At 40.5% G+C, this 25784-nt stretch overlaps 1 long non-coding RNA gene and 1 pseudogene across 3 annotated transcripts in view; one reads left to right on the forward strand and one right to left on the reverse strand.

The window, feature by feature from the left end:
- LOC103694470 (uncharacterized) overlaps nt 1-25784 on the reverse strand; it is a 141186-nt gene that overhangs the window by 98785 nt on the left and 16617 nt on the right. The gene's annotated exons all lie outside the window — the stretch shown is intronic.
- Nsa2-ps18 (NSA2 ribosome biogenesis factor, pseudogene 18) lies at nt 21873-22708 on the forward strand (annotated as a pseudogene).

Genomic DNA, 25784 nt, shown 5'->3' on the forward strand with positions numbered 1-25784 from the left:
AACAAGTCATTCGCAGTATGGAAGAGAAGTAGAAATGAGTACCAGATATGAAGAATGCCATTGCTGTTCTATCACAAAACAAAAACCAACTGCTATGGCTCCCAGTTTTTTTTTATTCTACTTTTTTATTGGATATTCTTTTATTTATATTTCAAATATTATCCCCTTTCCCCCACCCAACCATCCACCCCTTCCCACCTACCTGTAGGTACATTCCCTACACTGGGGGAAGGGGGCTAGCCTTGGAAGGACCAAGGGCTTCTCCTCCCATTGGTGCCCAACATGGCCATCCTCTGTTACATATAAAGTTGGAGCAATGGGTCTGTCCATGTGTACTTTTTGGATGGTGGTTATAGTCCCTGGGAGCTCTGCTTGGTTGGCATTGTTGTTCTTATGGGGTTGCAAGAACCTTCAGTTCCTTCAGTCCTTTCTCTAACTCCTCCAACAGGGACTCCATTCTCAGTTCAATGGTTGGCTATGAGTATCTGCCTCTGTATTTGTCATGCTCTGGCTATGCCTCCCAGGAGGCAGCTATATCAGGCGCCTGTCAGCATGCACTTCTTGGCTTCATTAATATTGTCTACATTTGGTGGCTTTTTGCAGTCTACATGCTGACCACCAGTTGAACCAGTACCATTTGTTGAAAATGCTATCTTTTTTCCATTGGATGGTTTTAGCTCCTTTGTCAAAGATCAAGTGACCATAAGTGTGTGGGTTCATTTCTGGGTCTTCAATTCTACTTCATTGATCTACCTGTCAGTCTCTGTACCAATACCATACAGTTTTTATAACTATTATTCTGTAATACTGCTTGAGGTCAGGGATGGTGATTCCCTGAGAAGTTCTTTTATTGTTGAGGATAGTTTTCACTCTCCTGGGTTTTTTGTTATTTCAGATGAATTTGAGAATTGCTCTTTTTAACTCCATGAAGAATTGTGATAGGGACTGCATTGAATCTGTAGATTGCTTCCAGCAAGATGGCCATTTTTACAATATTAATCCTGCCAGTCCATGATCAGGGAAGAGCTTTCCATCTTCTGAGATCTTCAATTTCTTTCTTCAGAAACTTGAAGTTCTTTTCATACAGATCTTTCACTTTCTCGCTTAGAGTCACACATACCAAGGTATTTTATATTATTTGTGACTATTGTGAAGTGTCTCATTTCCCTAATTTCTTTCTCACCCTGTTTATCCTTTGAACAGAGGAAGGCTACTGATTTGTTTGAATTAATTTTGTACCCGAACACTTTGCTGAGGGTGTTCATCAGGTTTAGCAGTTCTCTGGTAGAACTTTTGGGATCACTTAAGTACACTATCATATCATCTGCAAATAGTGATATTTTGACTTCTTCCTTTCCAATTTGTAGCCCTTTGGTCTCCTTTCACTGTCTGATTGCTCTAACTAGGAATTCAAGTACTATATTGAATAAGTAGGGAGAGAGTGGGCAGCCTTGTCTAGTCCCTGATTTTAATGTCTAGTTTCTCTCCATTTAGTTTGATGTTAGCTACTGGTTTGCTATTTATGGCTTTTACTATGTTAAGGTATGGGCCTTGAAATCCTGATGTTTCCAGGACTTTTATCATGAAGGGGTATTGAATTTTGTCAAATGCTTTCTCAGCATCTAATGAAATGATCATGTGGTTTTCTTCTTTGAGTTTGTTTATATAGTGGATTACGTTGATGGATTTCCATATATTGAACCATCCCTGCATTCCTGGGATGATGCCTACTTGATCATGATGGATGATCATTTTGATGTGTTCTTGGATTTGGTTTGGGAGAATTTTATTGAATATTTTTGTGCCAATATTCATAAGGGAAATTAGTCTGAAGTTCTCTTTCTATTCTGGGTTTTTGTGTGGTTTAGGTATAAGAGTAATTGTGGCTTCATAGAAGGAATTTGTTAGTGTTCTGTCTGTTTCTATTTTGCAGAATAGTTTGGACAGTATTGGTATGAGCTCTTCTATGAAGGTCTGATAGAATTCTGCACTAAACCCATCTGGTTCTGGGCTCTTTTGGCTGGGAGATTTTTTTTTTACCTTTTTATATTCTTTATTTGTTTCCATTTTTTCCCATCTTTATTAACTTGAGTATTTCTTATTTACATTTCAATTGTTATTCCCCTTCCCGGTTTCTGGGCCAACATCCCCCTAACCCTACCCCCTCCCCTTCTATATGGGTGTTCCCCTCCCCCCATTACCACCCTCCCCCCAACAATCACGTTCACTGGGGGTTCAGTCTTGGCAGGACCAAGGGTTTCCCCTTCCACTGGTGCCCTTACTAGGCTACTCATTGCTACCTATGCGGTTGGAGCCCAGGGTCAGTCCATGTATAGTCTTTGGGTAGTGGCTTGGTCCCTGGAAGCTCTGGTTGGTTGGCATTGTTGTTCATATGGGGTCTCAAGCCCCTTCAAGCTCTTTCAGTCCTGTCTAAGATGACTGGGAGACTTTTAATGACTGCTTCTATTTCTTTAGGGGTTATGGGGTTTTTCAGATGGTTAATCTGATCTTGATTTAACTTTGGTACCTGGTATTTGTCTAGAAAATTGTCTATTTCTTCCAGATTTTCCAGTTTTGAATATAGGCTTTTGTAGTAGGATCTGATAATTCTGTGTTATGTCACCCTTTTTATTTCTGATTTAGTTAATTTGGATACTCACCCTGTACCCTCCATTTAGTCTGGCTAAAGGTTTGTCTATCTTGTTTATTTTCTCAAAGAACCAGTTCCTGGTTTTGTTGATTCTTTGTGTAGTTCTTTTTGATTCTGCTTGATTGATTTCAGCCCTGAGTTTGATTATTTCCTCCCTTCTACTCTTCTTGGGTGTATTTGCTTCTTTTTGCTCTAGAGCCTTTAGGTGTGCTGTCAAGTTGTTAATGTATGCTCTCTCCAGTTTCTTTTTGGAGGCACTCAGAGCTATGAGCTTTCCTCTTAGCACTGCTTTCCTTGTGTCCCTTAAGTTTGGGTATGTTGTGCCTTCATTTTCATTGAATTCTTAAAAGTCTTTAATTTCTTTATTTCTTCCTTGACAAATTATCGAGTAGAGCATTGTTCAACTTCCATGTGTATGTGGGCTTTCTGTCATTTTTGTTTTTATGAAGACCAGCCTTAGTCTGTGGTGATCTGACAGGGCACATGGGATTCTTTCAATCTTCTTGTATCTGTTGAGACCTGTTTTATGACCGATTATATGCTCAATTTTGGAAAAGGTACCATGAATTGCTGAGAAGAAGATATATTCTTTTGTTTTAGGATGAAATGTTCTATAGATATCTGTTAAATCCATTTGGTTCATAAGTGCTGTTAGTTTCACTATGTCTCTGTTTAGTTTCTGTTTCTCATCATCTGTCCACTGATGGGAGTGGTGTGTTGAAGTCTCCCACTATTATTGTATGAGGTGCAATGTGTGCTTTGAGCTTTAGTAAGGTTTCTTTTATGAATGTAGGTGCCCTTGCATTTGGAGCATAGCTATTTAGGATTGAGAGTTCATCTTGGTGGATTTTTCCTTTGATGAATATGAAGTGTCCTTCCTTATGTTTTTTGATAATTTTTGGTTGAAAGTTGATTTTATTCTTTATCAAAATGGCTACTCCAGTTTGTTTCTTTGGACCATTTGCTTGAAAAACTGTTTTCCTGCCTCTCACCCTGAGGTAGTGTCTATCTTTGTCACTGAGATGTGTTTCCTATATGAAGCAAAATGCTGGGTCCTCTTTAGGTATCCAGTCTTTTAGTCTGTGTTTTTTTTTTTTTTTCAGAGCTGAGGACCGAACCCAGGGCCTTGCGCTTGCTAGATAAGCGCTCTACCACTGAGCTAAATCCCCAACCCCTATGGTTTTTTTTTTCAATTGGGGAATTGAGTCTATTGATGTTAAGAGATATTAAAGAATGGTGATTGTCGTTTCCTGTTATTTTTGTTGTTAAAAGTGGAATCATGTTTGTATGGCTCTCTTCTTTTGGGTTTGCTGCAAAAATGTTACTTTGCTTTTTTTAGGGTATAGTTTCCCTCCTTGTGTTGGAGTTTTCCATCTATTATCCTTTGTAGGGCTGCATTTGTGGAAAGATATTGTATAAATTTGTTTTTGACATGGAATATCTTGGTTTCTCCATCTATGTTATTCTGAGAGTTTGCTATGAGAGTTTTGCTGGATATAGTAGCCTGGGCTGGCATTTCTGTTCTCTTAGGGTTTGTATGACATCTGCCCAAGATCTTCTGGTTTTCATAGTCTCTATTGAGACATTTGGTGTAATTCTGATAGGTCTGCCTTTACACTTTCTTGACCTTTTCCCCTTACTGCTTTTAATATTCTTTGTTTTGTGCATTTGGTGTTATGACTACTATGTGACGGAAGGAATTTCATTTCTGGTCCAATCTATTTGGCGTTCTGCAGGCTTCGTGTATGTTCATGGATATCTCTTTATGTTAGGGAAGTTTTCTTTCTTTTTTTTCTATGTGGAGAGGTTTAATGAAAGGATGAGACAAGGGAGAGGGGACGAGAGAGAAGGAAAAGAGTAGAAGAAGAGAAGAGTAGAGGAGTAGAGGCCAGCCATGAGCACATGGAGAGAAGGGGAGAGGAGAAGGGGGAAAGAAGGGACAAAGGGTGAAGAGGGTAAGAGCCAGAGAGTAAGAGCAAGAGCAAGAGGGGAAGTTTTCTTCTCTAATTTTGTTGAAGATATTTACTGACCCTTTTAAGATGGAATCTGCACCCTCTTCTATATCTATTATCCTTAGATTTGGTCTTCTCATTCTGTCCTGAATTTCCTAGATGTTTTGGCTTAGAAGTTTTTTTGCATTTTACATTTTCTTTGACAGTTGTGTCAATGTTTTCCACAGTATCTTCTTCCCCTGAGATTCTCTCTTCTATCTCTTGTATTCTGTTGGTGATGTTTGTGTCTATGAGTCCTGATCTCTTTCCTTGGTTTTCTTTCTCCAGGATTGTGTCCCTTTTGTGCTTTCTTTTTTGTTTCTCTTTCCATTTTTAGATCCTGGATGGTTTTGTTCAATTTCTTCACCTGTTTGGTTGTGTTTTCCTGTAATTCTTTCAAGGATTTTTGTGTTTCCTCTTTAAGGGCTTCCACTTGTTTACCTGTGTTGTCCTGTATTTCTTTAAGAGAGTTATTGATGTCCTTCTTAAAGTCCTCTATCATCATCATGAGAGGTGATTTTTAAATCCAAATCTTGCTTTTCGGTGTGTTGGGATATTCAGTATTTTCTTTGGTGGAAGAACTGGACTCTGATGATGCCAAGTCGTCTTGGTTTTTGTTGCTTAGGCTCCTGTGCTTGCCTCTCGCCATCTTGTTGTCTCTGATGTTAGCTGGTTTTGCTGTCCTTGACAGTGTCTTGACCCTCCTGTAAGCCTGTAGGTCAGCACTCCTGGAGACTGGCTTTCTCACAGTGGGATCTGGGTACAGAGAGCTGTGTCACAGGGTCAGCCCTGGGTACAGGCTGAAACCAGAAGGATTGTGTTCCATGCTGCTCCTCACTTCTTGTGTTCAGAAGGTTCCAGGCAGGCTCCTCCTGGGCCAGGACTGTGAGCAGAAGTGGTTTCCACTTAGCTCTCAGGTTTGTCTGCACTTCTTTTTTTTTCCAGAGCTGGGGACCGAACCCCGGGCCTTGCACTTCCTAGGCAAGCACTCTACCACTGAGCTAAATCCCCAACCCCTGGTCTGCACTTCTGATAGTCCAGCTCCCCCCCCGCCCCGCCCCTGTGGATTTGGGTACAGAGAACTGTGGGACTCGGTCAACTCCAGGTGCCTGGCTCCCAGTTTGTAAAGGAGGAAACATGTGAATTGATGAATACATTCACCCGTTTCCCTAAAGTACTTTATTATCTATTTGTATCCCACAACACCATGTTTTATGCATTGAATATATACAATGAAATTTCTATTTAAATGAATACAAATTATCTAATATACTCTAAAGGAATCCTTTCTCAAGAACAAGCTTCTTTCTAAGACTACTTACAAGTGACTTCATCTAATTCTCACTGAAACATTAGTATGACAAATAGCTGAAGAAAGGACCTCCATTGAGTTTCAAATAGAAACTTGTGAATTCCTTGTTTTTTCTCTAGAAATCTTTAGGCATATAAATAGAAAGCTATTCGAATTTATTTAGTGCCCCTAGCTTTACAGTTTCAGAATGCCACTTGCAGCACTCGGTCAGAATTTAATTTTTATCTCCAGGTAGATTTAACCCATATTATGCTTCACTCAGCTCTGCAGGCTCAGTTCAGAATGCCACTTGCAGCACTCGGTCAGAATTTAATTTTTATCTCCAGGTAGATTTAACCCATATTATGCTTCACTCAGCTCTGCAGGCTCAGTTCCTAGCAGGGAACACTAATCCTTCTCAGAGGAAATGCCATGGAATTTGGCAACTAAACAGGACATAAGACTCAGCCAGAAGTAGAAAAATGGAACTCCAGAGATAAGGAAGAAAAGATTTGAGGTTTGGGGAGACAGACAGAATATGAACTTTTTAAAAAAGGAATTGCTTTGTTGTGCCTACAATTAATGTATGCGAACTAAAAATGGAAGGGATGCAAAAGGTGTGGCAGTGTACTTCTATAATCCAGGCATACCCAAGGGTCAAGTCAGGGGACTAAGTCTGAAACCAGCCTGAACTCAGAGATAGATCCTGTCACAATGACATTTCAGAAGAGAAAAGGGTCCTACCCCTGCACTCTCTGCAGGAGACACCCACATCCTAACACAGAGCCATCTCTCCTCAGCTGGGCATAACTCCTCCATGCCTAGGACAAGCTGGGAGTGGCACCCCCATAAACACGCTCTCAGTCAGGGTGGGCTAGCTACTGCTTGCACCACCCTTGGTGTTTGAGCCCATCCAGGGATCCCACTTGCACACTCTGTGTATCCACCCCAGGTTTCTTGTTCCTTGTCCCCTTTCAACTCTACTCCCAGCTGGGTAGCCACATCTCCCTCCATGCTCTTCCACGCCATGACCCTGCTGGGAGCTGCATTCTTTTACCTCCTTGCTTACTACTGAGTTGGAAGCAACCTGTCTTCGTGATCAAAATTCAACATCAAGTATCTGAAGGAATTATGTAAAACACTTTCTACTTGATCTGAAATCATCCAAGTTTGGGCAATGACAAAAGAGAACCAAATTTTTACTAACAGAGGCAGACTGGGACCTCATATCAAACACACAATCTACATAGCCAGAACCATTAAAAAAACCCACAAAACAATATAAAAAGCCAGCTAGGAAATTATTTCCACCACGAAGACCAGTAGGTTCACAGAAATGTTCTCAAATATGAATTATCTAGATCAACGCAGGATGCAGCCTTAATATTTTTTGCTTATTTTTATTTGATGTCTATGAGTGTTTTGCCTTTTGTATATTTGAGCATCACATATATACCTGGAGCCTGCAGAATTCAGAGGATGCTGTCAGGTCCCTTGGAACTGAGTTTATGGAAGGTTATGAGCTGCCATATGTGCTCTAAGCATTGAACCCTAGTCCTCTTCAAGTACATCTGATTGTAACCACTGTCACCGAGACACAGAATTAAAAAAAAATTATAAACATAATCAAAGAATCCATGGAGTTCAAAATGAACACAAACACCTGAGTGGACTTAAAGAGGATGTGAGTAAATGAGTAGAGATCAATGATAGTACCAACATATGGCCAAAGAAAATGATGACTTTGGGGGATGGAGAAAGCCATGAGTACATGAAGGCCTGAGTGAATGTGTGTTGCTGACACGGGGATGGTCATATCAAAGACTAAAAAGCCCCTGACCTATGGGGAAATGGCAAAGTCTCCCACCCTTACAAGGCTCAGAGAGATACTGTTTGTATGTAATAACCCTACTTCCTTGTTCAGATGTTTGCAATTACTCCACCCCTCTATTCCACTCTTTATAATAAACATGTTGAGTATTTTAGGGTGTTGCAGTTTCTCCATCAGAGACACCATTCCACCCAATCCAAGCATTTCTTCTCATCTTTTCTTCATTCTCTCTGTGCCCACTCAGGTCCATCCCTGGAACCCTGGAGCACTGAATAAATGTGGAAAATGATATCTGTACATGGTCAAGAACGTGGACATCGCCTACAGGGGGAAACTCTGTGAAAAGAACAAATCAAGGAACAGACAGGGCAGTTTTAAGCAGTGAGTGTAAACTATTAGGGAAGAACATATAAATAGGTAGGTATATGTTAAGAAGTGGAACCTACCCACATCCGCGGATCCTGGCCCGCAGCAGCTCTCTGCCCCCAGACCCTGTGAGAGAGAGACCCAACCGCCTGGTCAGGTGGGCACTCCTGAGGCTGCAGAGCAGAAGAGACCACCAACACTGCTCACCCCTGCCCACATCCCTGGCCCAAGAGGAAACTGTATAAGGCCTCTGGGCTCCCGTGGGGGAGGGCCCAGGAGCGGCAGGACCCCTGCCTGAGACACCACCAGAACCTGAAGGAAACAGACCGGATAAACAGTTCTCTGCACCCAAATCCCGTGGGAGGGAGAGCTGAACCTTCAGAGAGGCAGACAAGCCTGGGAAACCAGAAGTGACTGCTCTCTGCACACACATCTTGGACGCCAGAGGAAAAAGCCAAAGACCATCTGGAACCCTGGTGCACTGAAGCTCCCGGAAACGGCGGCACAAGTCTTCCTGGTGGCTGCCGCTGCAGAGAGCCCGTGAGCAGCACCCCACGAGCGAACTTGAGCCTCGGGACCACAGGTAAGACCAACTTTTCTGCTGCAAGAAAGCTGCCTGGTGAACTCAAGACACAGGCCCACAGGAACAGCTGAAGACCTGTAGAGAGGAAAAACTACACGCCGGAAAGCAGAACACTCTGTCCCCATAACTGACTGAAAGAGAGGAAAACAGGTCTACAGCACTCCTGACACACAGGCTTATAGGACAGTCTAGCCACTGTCAGAAATAGCAGAACAAAGTAACACTAGAGATAATCTGATGGCGAGAGGCAAGCGCAGGAACCCAAGCAACAGAAACCAAGACTACATGGCACCATCGGAGCCCAATTCTCCCATCAAAACAAACATGGAATATCCAAACACACCAGAAAAGCAAGATCTACTTTCAAAATCATTTTTGATCATGATGCTGGAGGACTTCAAGAAAGACGTGAAGAACTCCCTTAGAGAACAAGTAGAAGCCTACAGAGAGGAATCGCAAAAATGCCTGAAAGAATCGCAAAAATCCCTGAAAGAATTCCAGGAAAACATAAATAAACAAGTAGAAGCCCATAGAGAGGAGACACAAAAATCCCTGAAAGAATTCCAGGAAAACATAAATAAACAAGTAGAAGCCCATAGAGAGGAGACACAAAAATCCCTGAAAGAATTCCAGGAAAACACAATCAAACAGTTGAAGGAATTAAAAATGGAAATAGAAGCAATCAAGAAAGAACACATGGAAACAACCCTGGATATAGAAAACCAAAAGAAGGGACAAGGAGCTGTAGATACAAGCTTCACCAACAGAATACAAGAGATGGAAGAGAGAATCTCAGGAGCAGAAGATTCCATAGAAATCATTGACTCAACTGTCAAAGATAATGTAAAGCGGAAAAAGCTACTGGTCCAAAACATACAGGAAAAAAGGACTCAATGAGAAGATCAAACCTAAGGATAATAGGTATAGAAGAGAGTGAAGACTCCCAGCTCAAAGGACCAGTAAATATCTTCAACAAAATCATAGAAGAAAACTTCCCTAACCTAAAAAAAAGAGATACCCATAGACATACAAGAAGCCTACAGAACTCCAAATAGATTGGACCAGAAGAGAAACACCTCCCGTCACATAATTGTCAAAACACCAAACGCACAAAATAAAGAAAGAATATTAAAAGCAGTAAGGGAAAAAGGTCAAATAACATATAAAGGGAGACCTATCAGAATCACACCAGACTTCTCGCCAGAAACTATGAAGGCCAGAAGATCCTGGACTGATGTCATACAGACCCTAAGAGAACACACATGCCAGCCCAGGTTACTGTATCCAGCAAAACTCTCAATTAACATTGATGGAGAAACCAAGATATTCCATGACAAAACCAAATTTACACAATATCTTTCTACAAATCCAGCACTACAAAGGATAATAAATGGTAAAGCCCAACATAAGGAGGCAAGCTATACCCTAGAAGAAGCAAGAAACTAATCGTCTTGGCAACAAAACAAAGAGAATGAAAGCACACAAACATAACCTCACATCCAAATATGAATATAACGGGAAGCAATAATCACTATTCCTTAATATCTCTCAACATCAATGGCCTCAACTCCCCAATAAAAAGACATAGATTAACAAACTGGATACGCAACGAGGACCCTGCATTCTGCTGCCTACAGGAAACACACCTCAGAGACAAAGACAGACACTACCTCAGAGTGAAAGGCTGGAAAACAACTTTCCAAGCAAATGGTCAGAAGAAGCAAGCTGGAGTAGCCATTCTAATATCAAATAAAATCAATTTCCAACTAAAAGTCATCAAAAAAGATAAGGAAGGACACTTCATATTCATCAAAGGAAAAATCCACCAAGATGAACTCTCAATCCTAAATATCTATGCCCCAAATACAAGGGCACCTACATACGTAAAAGAAACCTTACTAAAGCTCAAAACACACATTGCACCTCACACAATAATAGTGGGAGATTTCAACACACCACTCTCATCAATGGACAGATCATGGAAACAGAAATTAAACAGTGATGTCGACAGACTAAGAGAAGTCATGAGCCAAATGGACTGAACGAATATTTATAGAACATTCTATCCTGAAGCAAAAGGATATACCTTCTCAGCTCCTCATGGTACTTTCTCCAAAATTGACCATATAATTGGTCAAAAAACGGGCCTCAACAGGTACAGAAAGATAGAAATAATCCCATGCGTGCTATCGGACCACCACGGCCTAAAACTGGTCTTCAATAACAATAAGGGAAGAATGCCCACATATACGTGGAAATTGAACAATGCTCTACTCAATGATAACCTGGTCAAGGAAGAAATAAAGAAAGAAATTAAAAACTTTTTAGAATTTCATGAAAATGAAGATACAACATACCCAAACTTATGGGACACAATGAAAGCTGTGCTAAGAGGAAAACTCATAGCGCTGAGTGCCTGCAGAAAGAAACAGGAAAGAGCATATGTCAGCAGCTTGACAGCACACCTAAAAGCTCTAGAACAAAAAGAAGCAAATACACCCAGGAGGAGTAGAAGGCAGGAAATAATCAAACTCAGAGCTGAAATCAACCAAGTAGAAACAAAAAGGACCATAGAAAGAATCAACAGAACCAAAAGTTGGTTCTTTGAGAAAATCAACAAGATAGATAAACCCTTAGCCAGACTAACGAGAGGACACAGAGAGTGCGTCCAAATTAACAAAATCAGAAATGAAAAGGGAGACATAACTACAGATTCAGAGGAAATTCAAAAAATCATCAGATCTTACTATAAAACCTATATTCAACAAAACTTGAAAATCTTCAGGAAATGGACAATTTCCTAGACAGATACCAGGTATCGAAGTTAAATCAGGAACAGATAAACCAGTTAAACAACCCCATAACTCCTAAGGAAGTAGAAGCAGTCATTAAAGGTCTCCCAACCAAAAAGAGCCCAGGTCCAGACGGGTTTAGTGCAGAATTCTATCAAACCTTCATAGAAGACCTCATACCAATATTATCCAAACTATTCCACAAAATTGAAACAGATGGAGCCCTACCGAATTCCTTCTACGAAGCCACAATTACTCTTATACCTAAACCACACAAAGACACAACAAAGAAAGAGAACTTCAGACCAATTTCCCTTATGAATATCGACGCAAAAATACTCAATAAAATTCTGGCAAACCGAATCCAAGAGCACATCAAAACAATCATCCACCATGATCAAGTAGGCTTCATCCCAGGCATGCAGGGATGGTTTAATATAAGGAAAACCATCAACGTGATCCATTATATAAACAAACTGAAAGAACAGAACCACATGATCATTTCATTAGATGCTGAGAAAGCATTTGACAAAATTCAACACCCCTTCATGATAAAAGTCCTGGAAAGAATAGGAATTCAAGGCCCATACCTAAACATAGTAAAAGCCATATACAGCAAACCAGTTGCTAACATTAAACTAAATGGAGAGAAACTTGAAGCAATCCCACTAAAATCAGGGACTAGACAAGGCTGCCCACTCTCTCCCTACTTATTCAATATAGTTCTTGAAGTTCTAGCCAGAGCAATCAGACAACAAAAGGAGATCAAGGGGATACAGATCGGAAAAGAAGAAGTCAAAATATCACTATTTGCAGATGACATGATAGTATATTTAAGTGATCCCAAAAGTTCCACCAGAGAACTACTAAAGCTGATAAACAACTTCAGCAAAGTGGCTGGGTATAAAATTAACTCAAATAAATCAGTTGCCTTCCTCTATACAAAAGAGAAACAAGCCGAGAAAGAAATTAGGGAAACGACACCCTTCATAATAGACCCAAATAATATAAAGTACCTCGGTGTGACTTTAACCAAGCAAGTAAAAGATCTGTACAATAAGAACTTCAAGACACTGAGGAAAGAAATTGAAGAAGACCTCAGAAGATGGAAAGATCTCCCATGCTCATGGATTGGCAGGATTAATATAGTAAAAATGGCCATTTTACCAAAAGCAATCTACAGATTCAATGCAATCCCCATCAAAATACCAATCCAATTCTTCAAAGAGTTAGACAGAACAATTTGCAAATTCATCTGGAATAACAAAAAACCCAGGATAGCTAAAGCTATTCTCAACAATAAAAGGACTTCAGGGGGAATCACTATCCCTGAACTCAAGCAGTATTACAGAGCAATAGTGATAAAAACTGCATGGTATTGGTACAGAGACAGACAGATAGACCAATGGAATAGAATTGAAGACCCAGAAATGAACCCACACACCTATGGTCACTTGATTTTTGACAAAGGAGCCAAAACTATCCAATGGAAAAAAGATAGCATTTTCAGCAAATGGTGCTGGTTCAACTGGAGGGCAACATGTAGAAGAATGCAGATCGATCCATCCTTATCACCCTGTACAAAGCTTAAGTCCAAGTGGATCAAGGACCTCCACATCAAACCAGACACACTCAAACTAATAGAAGAAAAACTAGGGAAGCATCTGGAACACATGGGCACTGAAAAAAAATTCCTGAAGAAAACACCAATGGCTTATGCTCTAAGATCAAGAATCGACAAATGGGATCTCATAAAACTGCAAAGCTTCTGTAAGGCAAAGGACACGGTGGTTAGGACAAAACGGCAACCAACAGATTGGGAAAAGATCTTTACCAATCCTACAACAGATAGAGGCCTTATATCCAAAATATACAAAGAACTCAAGAAGTTAGACCGCAGGGAAACAAATAACCCTATTAAAAAATGGGGTTCAGAGCTAAACAAAGAATTCACAGCTGAGGAATGCCGAATGGCTGAGAAACACCTAAAGAAATGTTCAACATCTTTAGTCATAAGGGAAATGCAAATCAAAACAACCCTGAGATTTCACCTCACACCAGTGAGAATGGCTAAGATCAAAAACTCAGGTGACAGCAGATGCTGGCGAGGATGCGGAGAAAGAGGAACACTCCTCCATTGTTGGTGGGATTGCAGACTGGTAAAACCATTCTGGAAATCAGTCTGGAGGTTCCTCAGAAAATTGGACATTGAACTGCCTGAGGATCCAGCTATACCTCTCTTGGGCATATACCCAAAAGATGCCTCAACATATAAAAGAGACACGTGCTCCACTATGTTCATCGCAGCCTTATTTATAATAGCCAGAAAATGGAAAGAACCCAGATGCCCTTCAAAAGAGGAATGGATACAGAAAATGTGGTACATCTACACAGTGGAATATTACTCAGCTATCAAAAACAATGAGTTTATGAAATTCGTAGGCAAATGGTTGGAACTGGAAAATATCATCCTGAGTGAGCTAACCCAATCACAGAAAGACATACATGGTATGCACTCATTGATAAGTGGCTATTAGCCCAAATGCTTGAATTACCCTAGATCCCTAGAACAAACGAAACTCAAGACGGATGATCAAAATGTGAATGCTTCACTCCTTCTTTAAATGAGGAAAAAGAATACCCTTGGCAGGGAAGGGAGAGGCAAAGATTAAAACAGAGACTGAAGGAACACCCATTCAGAGCCTGCCCTACATGTGGCCCATACATATACAGCCACCCAATTAGACAAGATGGATGAAGCAAAGAAGTGCAGACCGACAGGAGCCGGATGTAGATCGCTCCTGAGAGACACAGCCAGAATACAGCAAATACAGAGGCGAATGCCAGCAGCAAACCACTGAACTGAGAATAGGTCCCCCGTTGAAGGAATCAGAGAAAGAACTGGAAGAGCTTGAAGGGGCTCGAGACCCCAAAAGTACAACAATGTCAAGCAACCAGAGCTTCCAGGGACTAAGCCACTACCTAAATACTATACATGGACTGACCCTGGACTCTGACCCATAGGTAGCAATGAATATCCTAGTCAGAGCACCAGTGGAAGGGGAAGCCCTGGGTCCTGCTAAGACTGAACCCCCAGTGAACTAGACTATGGGGGGAGGGCGGCAATGGGGGGAGGGTTGGGAAGGGAACACCCATAAGGAAGGGGAGGGGGGAGCGGGATGTTTGCCCGGAAACCGGGAAAGGGAATAACACTTGAAATGTATATAAGAAATACTCAAGTTAATAAAAAAAATAAATAAAAAAAAAAGAAGTGGAACCTAGAGACAGGCACCTATATGCTAACATGGAAAATCTAGAGATGGGTGTGTATCTGTCAGCAAGTAGACTCGACGTACACAGTTTCATGTTAGTACTTTAAAAGAGGGTTTGTGAGATAAAAAATCTAGAGATAAGTAATTACACTTCAATAATTTGGAAGCAAGTTTTGGGTTAAATGAAAAACTAGAGATAGGCAGTTACATGTTAGCACTTTGAAAGAGAATTTGGGGATAAATAATATCTATAGATAGCTAGTTATACATTGGTGCACTGAGGGAGATTTTAGGAAGCCTGGGAAGTGAAGTGGAGCCATTGCGATCCATCAGTTCTGAGGCTCTTAATTTCCGGGGAAGTGGAGGGGGTGGCTACTTGGAAAAGTAATAGAAGAGGAACTGAGAAATCGATATGGGGTTGAGGAACTAGGACAGATTTCCTTATTTGTTTTGGTTTAACTGCTTTCCTATTGCATTTGGCAAAAGATAAGCAACACAGCAGGCTGGCTCCAGACAATGGAGTGGGCCGAAGTGGCAGGCTGACTTACAGGAGACTACCACAAGTGGTGCCCATGTTGGAAGCTAGCACGTGCTGAGACAACAGTGACCTCATTGGCTCTGGGACCAGTTATCTAGGCATGTGCTATCTAAGTAGCATGATTGTGGTCTGGGTGGCATACTTGGCTGTGAAGCAGATGCCATGCAGAGGCAAAGGAAAATTTTTAGTGGCTTTAAAGGTTTTTTGCCCGGTAATCGTATCCATGCAGGTAAGATCAATTCAGAGTAGAAGTCTATTGGGCCAATCCTTTTACATCCAGTACTTTGGTTGCATCCTCCCATACCTGTCTTTTGGGGAGAGTTCCAGTGAACTCAGTTCAACTATTCAACTCTAGGCCTAGGCCTGTGATTTAGACAGGATAATTGGGAATTAATTGGGACCTACCTCCTGGGGGTTTGGTCCCACAATCACGACAGCTTGGATGTGGCCCAATTACATTGGCACATCAAAAAAATAGAGCTTACGATCAGATTGGTTTTGTCTGCTAATCATATTGCAAAATTATCTTTCCCTAATGAGCTTCAAGGCTTTAGTATTTAAATGTGCTAAAAATTGTTCCTTTCCCTTTCATTGGGTAGAGTGGTGTTACGGCCATTCTTCTTATCATCCTTACAGTATAGTGTGGAGCGCTGTACTGAACTGCTCCTGAACTAAGTGTGAAGGCCCACCCTGAATATCTAAGAGGAAGATACAGGGAGCTGAGGAATCTCTTGAGTTAGTGAAGTCCTGAGTGAATGAATGCTATTATTTCCTAATAGCCTCAGGTTCAGAGGGGTGACAAAGCCTTCCTTGGGGGACTAGGTTGGCAGTGTGTGCTGACAATGTCCACCATGGCTTTCTTCTCCTCTAGAGACTGCTCCTACTGAGATTGCCTAACTGGTCTCCATAGACTTACATAAGAAGCCTACCTCGTTGTTGATCTGTATGTAATAACCCCAACTCCATGTTCAGATCTATGCAACAATCCTGTCTCCTTGTTCAACTCTCTGTAATCCCATATTACTGAGACGCTCTGAGGGCCCGGAGCATCTGAAGCTCTCATGTCTGTCCATGTCTCTATCTGGATGTCCATGTGTCTATCTGGATGTCTTTTCTTCATTTTCTCATCATTTTTGTCACGTTCATTTTTGGAGCTATGCATGGGCACGAAGGATAAAGTCAGTTTAGGATTTGCAAAAGCGAATCCCAAGAAGAGAGAAACTGAAGAAAACTATGGCTGAAAGGAATACAAAATTGGAAAATTCAGTAACCCAATTGAAAAAGTCAGGGCCTTGACAGTAGATCAGGTCAATTAAAACAGGGAATATCAGAGCTTGACAATAAAGTACAAGGCCTGGACCATATAGTCAAATACTATGATACATTTTTAATACTCAAACTATTCAAGAACTTTGGGACCCCATAAAATGCCAAATTTGTGAATTATAGGCACAGAGGAAGGATCAAAGGCATAGACTGTCAACAAGATAATCATTTAATAAGAAATAAGAAGAAAATATCACCTATTTAAAGAAAGATCATTCAATACATATATAGGAAACACACAACACCCCAAATAGATGAGACCAGAAAAGAAACCCCCAAGTAATATAGTTAAAACACCAAATATACAGAATGAGGAAAGGTTATTACAAGCTGGAAGAGAAAACTCACAGGAACATATAAAAGCAAATCCACCAGAATACAGCTGACTATTCAGTGGAATCTGTAAAAATCAGAAGAGTTAGAGTACTGCACTCCAAATTCTAAAGATCAAAGATGCTAATGCAGACTACTTTACCCAGCAGCAGTTGCCATGGTGAAAGGAGAAAGGAAAAAACGTTCCATTATACAAACAAGCTAAAAGTATTCTTCTTCAGTAAACCAGTCCTTCAGAGAAGACTGGAAGCAATATTTTGGATTGAAGAGAGGAATGAACAGCCAAGAGGCGACAGAAAGAAAAAAAATGAAGCTATAATTACTGAAAACAAAATAGGACTATGAACACAAACAGAAAAAAAGAAATAAAATAATAGCAATCTATACACATCTTTTAATAACTTTAAATAATAATGGCCTCAACTCCCAATCCAAAAAGAGGTCAGATGAATGGATTAGGAAATAAGGTCCTGTGTGTTGTGTATAGAAAACTCACCTTAGCTTTAAAGGTAGGCAGCATGTTTGGCCGAAACTATGGAATATACATCCAGCACAAATGGGAACAGGAAGCAAGATGATGTTACTATCCTAATTTTTGACAAAATAAACTCCAAGCCACACTTAATAAGACATTTAATTTTGATCAAGGAAACAATTAACCAAAAGGCATTACAATCCCAAACCTAAGCTCTAAACACTGGCACAAGCAAGAGCCCATGTTTGAAAATGGTGTCTAATTGCATGGCAAAGTGATGAACCAGTGGAAGAGGTGACAGAATAGAATAAGTTCAACTCTCATGAGTAGAGAGAGGAAAGGGCAGTGCAGGGAGGAAGAAGACAGTTTTATCAGGCCAGTTATAAAGAGATAGGTTGAAGACAGAGAACAAGCTAGACACCGGTGAAGACAGAATGAGCTAGAGAATGAGAAGAAGCCAGAAGACTAGAACAGATTTGCCAGAGTTAGTTTGAGGCTAAGCAGAGCAACTCAGGAGTAGCCCAAAGAAGCCAGATTAAATTAGTCAGCATAGAGAGGAGTTTGAGCCAGAACAGTTGAGTTGAATCAGTCAGCCCAAGATCAGAAAGATCTAGAAAGGGTAAGCTTACTAAGCAGTGAGTCTCAGAGGCTGAAAACATTCTAGGCTGCATTAGATTGTACACAGGCTGGAAGCTTCCAGGACTAGGCCTAAGTTAGCAGACCAGGGCAGTAAGCCTTGGAGAAGACAATTACTTTAGGCAAAAGTTACTGTTGTACTGACCCATGCCTGGGAACCTGTGCTGGTTACTTTTAAGTCAACTTGACACAAGGTAGTCACCTGGGAAGAGGGAACTTTGATAGAGAAAATGACTCCATAGGACTGGCTAGTCTCTGGGGCATTTTCTTGATTGATGGTTGATGAGGGGACGGTCCAGCCCATTGTGGGTGGTTCCTCCCGGGGCTGGTGGTCTGGGTCCTATAAGAAAACAAGCTGAGCAAGCTATGATAAGAAACAAGCTAAGAGGAACAAGCCCATAAACAGCATACCGCTATGGCTTCTGCTCCAGTTCCTGCCTCTGTTTCCCTTCTCTGACTTCTTTCTAGGGTGGCGTGGGACCTGAGATTTGTAAAAAAATTTTCTCCGCCACCAAAAGATATTTTGTATTAATATGTGAAATCTTCAAAGATGAAAAGTATTAATGAAATCATGAGTTTAGATAACACGTTCTTTTTTCTTTTCTTTTTTTTTTTCTTTTCTTTTTTTCTGAGACAGGGTTTCTTTGTGTAGCCTAGGAACTTGCTCTGTAGACCAGGCTGGCCTCCTTACAGGGATCCCCCTGCCTCTGCTTCCCGAGTTCTGGGATTAAAGGTGTGCACCTCCATAACTGGCTAGATAACACGTTCTTACATGTGTTTCATATATAATTCTCATAGTGCCTTTAACAGCATAATTCTAAGCAATCATTGAGTTTAGAATGAAATCAAATGAGACCAAGTATATTGATGAAGGACTATAATCCCAGTATTTTGGAAGCTACCTCAGGAGAATCAAGTAGGTGTTCAAGACCAGCCTGGCCTACATTGTAAGTTTTAGGCCAAAGGGGGTAATATAGTAAGGCCTTTTTTTTAATTCAAAAGATAATTTGGAACATTTTTAACACAATGAACACAAAACATTTCTTTTAAAATTTGTGGGAGCCACTAAAGCCATACTTAGAGAAAATTATAATACAAAGAAATCTAACATTAGGAAGGAGCAAAACCAGAAATTGATCATCTTGGTTTCTCCGTTAGGATATAAAACTATAAAACAAAAAATGCAATATAAATCAAGCAAATTAAGGAAGAACAATCAGGAAAAATAATCAATGAAATAAAATGCAATGAATGTATAAATAAACAAGCTTACAGTGAATCTTGTTACAATTAAACATGAAAACAACCAATTAAACTAAAATTGTTTCTGTAAGGAAAAATTATAAACATCTAGCCAAATGACAGAGGAAACACTCCACAGATTTTTTTTTTCATAGATTTTTTTTTAATGATGTCAAGTTGCTGGAGAGATGGCTCACTGGTTAAAAGTTCTTCCACAGGATCCATTTTAGGTGGAAGCACCCAAGTTGGGAGACTTATAACTGCCTGTTAACTCCCTTCTCAGACGATCTAACATTCTCTTCTGGTCTCTACAGGCACTCACCACAACACACACACACACACACACACACACACACACACACACACACACACACACACACACTTCCTCTGATTGAAATGTTCTATCCTTCAGGGAAGTTCTTTGAGCAGGGTGGTAACCCACTCAAAATAACTTCAACAGGTCCCAGAAACTGACCAGAATTACTAGGCCTCTCCCTACTAGAGTAAACAACAGAAGCTGAGAGACCTTCCCCGCCCCCCTGATGAATGGAAGCTGAGCTTCGAAAAAGGAGTCTGAGACAAGCCCTGCTGCCTGGAGGATACATAAACCAGGCGAGCTGCTCCTGGAAAGGACAATCTCCAACCAGTTCAGTTGTCTACAGGCTGTGCCGTGTGCTTCAGGTTCTCAGCTTTTGTGAGCCCACCCATGCTGGGGCTGGCTTCGATAATGTAGCTGTCTGAGTTATTCTACTCCTGAAAGTAGCCCCTTACCTATATTGCTATAAATAATCCCAACAAAACTAAACGGTCCACCACACTGGACTTTGGTGGTATCTATACATGTTTTGGTGTGTCATGGCCTCCTTTTCTGGGGTGAGTAGACATATGTATAGCATCTTCCCAGGAAAGGATATGTCATACAACCCTGTGACATTGAGTTCCAGAAAAGCTTCTTAGATGTGGTACTAAAAGCATATGGATCCATAAAAGAAGAAATTGATAAATTAGAACTCAACAAAATTGAGATTGAGTGCTCTCCATAGACAGCACAAAAAGCATAAAATGATGATCAGGGTATGGCAAGTCTTGTCTCTAATCTCAGAATTTAGAAAGCTGAGCCAGGACGATTATCTTGATTTTAAAGGCCAGTCTTGTATACAGGAGTGAGACTGCATGAAAAGACCTGTTAGAATTCAAAGGACAACCACCCAATAATTGATGTATTGATGTAGAAGCATAGGAAAAGATTTCAACATCATAAGCCATTTGTAAATGGATGTTAAAAGCTACAACGAGCCTGGCATCATGACACAGACTTGTGATTCCTATATTTGGAGGACAGAAAAGAAAATTAAGAGTTCAAGACCATCTTGACCTACATAGTAAAAACAGCTCAAAAATCAAAAGTTAACTAACAACATAAAAATAAATAAGAACCACAATGAGATACCACTATACATCTATAAAATTTCTGAATTTAAAATATTTGGCCCTTGTCAAGTATTAGCAGATATGTAGAATTGTAATTTTATACTACCAATGAGAATAAACTACATACAGTTGAGAAAATAACTTCTTTACAAGAAACTTCTTTTGAAACATTGAGTTGAGGCTCTAGCACACTTCCTAACATAGGGTAGGCCCCGAGTTCTATCCTTATTAAACAAAACATCAAATACATATTAACCATAGGAACCATTTATGTCACTGTTAAGTAATTGCTCCAGTATTTCTAGTTCCACAAAAAAATTGTTTTTAAGAGACAAAAAATATAACAACCAATAAAATAATCATCCACATCTGTATAGATAAACATCAGACTGTGAATTTACACCAAGACCCACAACTGCAGAGAGTATGAGACTCTGGAAAACCCAGCCCTAAATGGAGTATCCTTATCAAACCTCTCTGCAGCCTCCAGGCTTAGGGATGTATTCAGAAGAGACCAAAGACTGTAAGAATGAAAGGCAATGATGTAAGACTCCAAGGAAACAGTGGTCTGCCAGACACAACAGGACTGATGCACACCTGAACTCGGAGATTGTGACAGCACCCACAACGCTTGCATCAGTTCAAAGCAGATGGGAGTCCGAGCATTGAGAAGAAGAAGTGTACCTGGGGTGTCAGGACGAACCGAGAAGCTATTTGCAATTGTTACCTGCTGGCACAGGGAAAATCAGTTTCCTCCACCGAGTGTTATCAGGTATGTCAACCACACTCCAGGATAGGCCTTATGCCCAGGAGGAGTTGCAGTAATTGCTCAACTTGTTTTAGTATTTTTGTTTGTTTGTTTTCTTTTCTTTTTTTCTGTTCTCTCTCATTCTCTCGTTCTTTCTCTCTCTCTTCTCTCTCTCCCTCCCCCTCCTCCCCCCCCCCCGAGAAACAACCAGAATGAACATAATGTTAGGAAGGTGGGGAGGATCTTAGAAGAGTTGACAGAGAAAAAAAGAATAGTATCAAAATATATTGAAGGAAAAAATTAAATTAAGTTTTAAAAAGAATGGAACTGAGTGAAGCAGGCTCGTGGGCCAGCGACACCCAGAAATTAAGAGGTTTTTAAAACCCAGGAGGTCATGGACAGCTGCTTCACAGCTGTCATCATGCCACAAAACGAATTGATTGAATTGCACCGCAAACGATATGAATATTGTTTGGACTACCATGAGAAAAAGAGAAAGAAAGAAGGTTGGGAGGCCCATGAACATTCAAAGAAGGCAAAAAAATGGCCTGAAGGCTAAGCTCTACCATAAACAGCACCATGTTAAGAAAATACAAATGAAAAAGACTATTAAGATGCATGAAAAGAGAAACACCAAGCAGAAGGATGACTGAGAAGTCGCCACAGGGGACAGTCCCTGCCTATCTGCTGGACAGAGAGGGGCAGTAGAGAGCAAAAGTATTTTCCAACATGATTAAGCAGAAACCAAAAAGAAAAGGTGGGAAAATGCAAGGTCCCTCTCTACCCAAAGTTAGTGCCTGAGGAGAAACAAAAGTGTTGAAAGTTATTTGAACAGGGAAAAGAACAAAGAAGGCATGGAAGAGAATGTTTATAAAAGTATGCTTTGTTGGTGATGCTTTTACAAGAAAACCACCTAAATATGAAACGTTCATTAGGTCAATGGGTCTACGTTTCAAAAAAGCCCATGTCACACACCCTGAGCTGAAAGCAACCTTTTGCCTGCCTGTACTCGGTGTGAAAAAGAATCCCTCATCCCCATTATACACAACCCTGGGTGTGATCTCCAAAGGTACAGTCATTGAAGTGAATGTGAGGGAGTTGGGCCTTGGATCACAAGGAGGCAAGGTGATTTGGGGAAAGTGTGCCCAAGTTACCAACTATTCTGAAAATGATGGGTGCATAAATACAGTCTTGCTAGTTTGACAGTGACATCATACAAGTCATTCAACTGACTACTGTCGGGAAACACCATCACTGTGATCTTTCTGAACTACCAAGCAGTCTTATCCTACGTGCAGTCATCAAGAAGTATTTATTAAATTGTAAAGGAAAATAAAACACCGCCCAATTTAAAAATAAATAAAATAAAAAAGAATAGTTGTCTTGTGCCTAGTATGATAGCTCAGTCTGTGAAGTGCTTGCCCCAGGCAGCTGGCTTAGTATAATTAGAGAGTTGCAGGTCCCTGTGTCTATCCTTGTGTCAGAAAACAGGGTGGAGAATTCTAGAATGATACCCAAAATTGAACTCTGATCTGCAAACACAAATACACACACACACACACACACACACACACACACACACAACACCTTGTAGTAATATTAAAAGACAGATAATTACTTTAACCTCTTGCTTATAAAATAAAGTGATATGATTAGCTGCCATCTAACAAACACTAAACAGAGCAGCAGTAATGTGTTTAGAAATTTACAACATCATATTTAAGGCAGTATCTGAGACTAAATGAGTAAGAAGACTACCACAGATCCAATTGCATTATGAAGTGAAAATATAACGAACATAGTTTTGTTTGTCTGTTTGTTTTAAGAGACCAAGTTTCATGTAGCACAGTGTCATGACTACACTATGCTAGAAACACAGATGAACAGGACCCACTTGTCTTTCCACAATATCAGAATGTACTGAATCACAACAAATCCACAAAGCACAGCAGTTTCCATGACAGCAATTTGCCTTAAACTCTGCCCACCTTGGAATCATGGTCTAGGTCACTCTGGGTTTTTTCAATTCCTAACTTAATTACTAATATTACATATTACAGGTCACACAATCAACATTCAAGAGGTTTCTGAAGTGGACTGAAAAAAAAGTCTGTATTGGTAAGATCAGGAACTGGATCGGTGCTGGGATGGGGAAACTGCTGCTGCTGAACTGCTGGAATCAGGTTTGAGAAACTGCTGAGTTCAGTTGCTAGGAGATAGTGTCACTAGCAGCAGACTAGGCAAAACAGAAGCAACAGGAACAGCCAGAAAATCCTCTGTCCCTGATATACACACTGTCTATCAGATAACAAGCTGGTGTAGCACCATGTCATTGCACTGTTAAGTGTCTTTATTAGGTCCATATGAAAGACTTACATACTTTTCTTGGTCTTCCATGTCCAATAAATTCTTGGTCTTACTTTTCCTGGTAGGATTTTAATATGTCCATGTGCCCCTATGGCCTCAGTTTGGACCAATCAGCTTACAGGGAAGTTCCGCTTCTACTCTCCGGGGTTAGTGACCAGTTTGTGCTGAATGGGTGACACCTGAAAGATGTGGTAGGTTTGGGGTCCACCCAGGGGCTACAGTCATCATCCTTCTCCCTCAAAATAGAGTAAAAAGCTACTGATAGAACAGTCTGCTGGGACAATGTAGAGTTTGAAAAGAACCACTGTTTTATAATATGGAGTAATATAGCAGAGGACACTGTATGATTGCAATACCAAGGCTGACCTTAAATTCACTATGCAGCCAAGGATAACTTTGAGCTTCTGGTTCTCCTGTTTCCACCTCCAAGAATATGCCGCCACCATACCAGGTTATGAAGTTCTGGGGACAGAACCCTGAAACTTATGTATGGTAGACAAGGACTTTACCAACTGAGCCACAACCTAGTTCCAATATTCTGGTTCTTGTTGATTCTAAAAATGCAATCAGGTACAAGATATAGGTCTTTTTCTCTCCCTTTTTTTCTATGGGTTCATATGTTCCTTGTTCATATGTTCCTCCAAAACTAATTTTTGACAAGGCATTTGTGAAATTTTATTTTTGCAAGCATGTGCATTGTTTCAATGAATAACTCTTTATGGGATCCTGGGACACAAGGAAAATCCCCAATCAATCTTGAATGGACAAAATTCTTGTACTTCAGTAGTTAGGTAGGTCCACAGAAGATAGTTGCAAACAGTTTAAATGAGGGCTCTGATGTGGTTAAAATCAAGGGACTCTGGAAACAGAGGAAATGCATGAACCAGAGATGGTGGCTAGGATCAGGATAGGATGCTCCTATGTAACTTGACTGTGAGCAGATACTATTACTATTACTATTACTATTACTATTACTATTACTATTACTATTACTATATACTACTATACTATTACTGACCCAATTGGAGACCAAAAAAGGAAGGGGCGAGGATAAGGAGGAAGGATTGTGCAACTTGCTCAAGGTCAAACAGCAAGGCAGAAATCTGGCCACCTTTTAACCCCAGGTCTGTCTCCCTACAGTGTTCTACACAGTTTGTGTCACTAGACGTTCACTTGTATAATGACATTTTTTTTATTCCTTCCCAGCCACTCTCTTATACTTCTTGGGGTTCTGGTGATTGGATTCGTTTTTAAACTATAAACTATAGTATCAGGATTGTGAAGTCCAGAGAAAAATAAAATCTCCAGCCTAGTACTGGTGGCAAACAACTGTGGTTCCAGCCCTTGGAAGGTTGGGGCAGGAGGATCAGGAGTTCAAGTTTATCCTAAGCTACAAATAGAGTTTGAAGTCACCCTTGAATACATGATACACTGTATGGAAGAGAAAAAAATGTAGGACCACTTGTTTAAACATCATTAGGAATTTCATGACAATATGACCTCATAGTAAGTGGAGACCTATATGACTGCACAGGTCATATATTCATAAAACCAGCCCTATACATTATAGATTACTGAGCAACCTTCAGAGAAAGACTACAAAAGACTTTCAGATAACCCTGGTACTTTCTCCAACAGAACTCTTAAGGTGAAAGCTGTGCCCAGCTGTGAGTGGGGCAGGAGTTTGAGATGGACCATTTAAGTCCCCTTTCCCAGGTAATAGCTATTTCTGAAGACTGACCATCACTGAGAAGGCAGACACAAAAGGAAGCTACAGACACAGCACCAGAATTCCAAGGAAGAAAACTATGGCCACATTCTGCTACATTTTTATCATATTTATCTCTGTGATCATTATGTAAGTGCGTGGCCAATCAGCCAAAGCCAGTTCTCTCCACCTACTGTGGGGATG

This window comes from Rattus norvegicus, chromosome X (genome assembly GCF_021556685.1).
Source record: "Rattus norvegicus strain SHRSP/BbbUtx chromosome X, alternate assembly SHRSP_T2T, whole genome shotgun sequence".
Taxonomy (NCBI): Eukaryota; Metazoa; Chordata; class Mammalia; order Rodentia; family Muridae; genus Rattus; species Rattus norvegicus.